Here is a 2,043-nt window from a genome sequence, read left to right as displayed (position 1 = left end):
AAATTAAAGGTATCTTATATTATTAGATATATTATTATAAAACATACTTTAGTTAAGGAGTTATTGATACTTCAAGTGCAAAATGATGATATAAAACCTTGATAAAAAAAAATGCACTTTTAAGTATCAATCAACTACTAAGTGAGCTTACAAGCTAAAAGGCTATGAAATGGTAAGTATGAGTGAAGTTGTATCTGTTATTATTTAAAAGAATTTGCTTTTAAAGCAAAAGGACATAGGTGCGCTTAATATCTCATGTGTTATTAGTAATGCTAACTTTAAAAGGGCCTTATACGATGCATCCATTAGTGTTATGGCTAAACATATTTATGATTCTTTTATTCTTGAGCCTTTGATTAAAACTAATATTGTAATACAACATGCAAATTATATTTTTGTTTTATTCATTTGGTGTGATAGAAGATGTCCTTGTCAAGATTCATAGTTTGGTTATTCCATGCAACTTTTATATTCTTGATATAGAATATGATTCCTCAATCAACAACATTCCTGTATTGTTTGAAAGACCATTCTTGAAAACTACTAATACTAAAATCGATTTTTGTAAGGATACTTTTTCTATGGAAGTAGGAGATGAAAAAATTTAATTTAATTTTCATGATGCAATGAAGTATCCTTTTAACAATGTTCATTTTATCACATTCTATAACCAAGTTGATAAATGTGTGCAACAAACTTTCAATTTTGATTACAAGGATAAATTAAGTTATGGCTATGATTTTAACAAGATAGAAGAGATTAAAAGGAATATATATGTTCCCCAAAACATGCAAGAATTAGCCTTAGCTTTGCAAACCGCCCTTTATAGTAATGTCTTTGTTAATTTAGTACTTTCATATAAAAAAATTTTGCTATATATTTTATAGGCACCCGAGTTAGAATTGAAACTTTTACCCGATAATTTGAAGTATGTATTCATTGGTGACAATAATACACTTCCTATTATCATAGCAAAAGGTTTGACAAGGGCGCAAGAGGAAAAGCTTATGACATTGTTGTGCGATCACAAAACAGTCATTGGATGGACTTTAGCCAATATCAAAGGCATTAATCCCTTGATTTGTATGCATCACATACTATTGGAGGACAATGTAAAACCAACAAGGGAAATGCAAAGGAGGTTTAATCCGCCTATGATGGAGGTAGTGAAAGTTAAATTTTAAAACTATTAGAAGTAGGAATCATTTACTTTATCATGAACACTAAATGGGTGGCGCCAATCAATGTGGTGCCCAAAAAGACCAGAATCATGTTGGTAAAGAACAAAAATATTGAATTCATCCCCACTTGTATCTCAAATGGTAAGAGAATATGTGTTGATTATATAAAGCTTAATCTTCGTACACATAAAGATCACTTCCCATTACCATTCATGGACGAAATACTTGAATGCCTAGCATGTCAGTCGTTTTATTACTTTTTTTATGGATATATTGGATATAATCAGGTTATTATTAATCTTGAAGATCAAGAAAAGACTATATTTACATATCCATTTGATACAATAAATATAGGAGAAAGCCCTTTGATCTTTGTAATGCACCCACAACTTTTCAAAAATGCATTATGAGTTTTTTTTTCTAATTATGTTGAAAGAATAATTGAGGTTTTCATGGATAATTTCACGATGTATGGTGATTCTTTTGATAAGTATTTAGAAAATTATCTTTAGTCTTGAAAAAGATGCATTAAAACTAGCCATGTCTTGAACCATGAAAAGTGTTATTTTATGGTAGAACAAGGAATAGTTCTTGGGCATGTTGCATGATACGACCAAAAGATTGATATCTTCTCTCAAGTGTAGGAGCGTCGAAGTAATAAATAACCCGACAAGATCAGGGTCAAACTACAAGAAGGTTAATTATATAAATTATAAACAATAATAATACAACAATAATACTAATAGTAATAATAGCAATAATAATAGTAGTAGTAGTAATAGTAATAATAATAATAACAACAATGATTAGTACTTAAAAGTGCATTTTTATCATGGTTTTATATCATCATTTTGCACTTGAA

This window comes from Populus euphratica, unplaced genomic scaffold, assembly GCF_000495115.2.
Source record: "Populus euphratica unplaced genomic scaffold, PopEup_1.0 scaffold1244.1, whole genome shotgun sequence".
NCBI lineage: Eukaryota > Viridiplantae > Streptophyta > Magnoliopsida > Malpighiales > Salicaceae > Populus > Populus euphratica.
The sequence above is the reverse complement of the archived record's forward strand: the minus strand, read 5'-3'. Positions refer to the sequence as shown.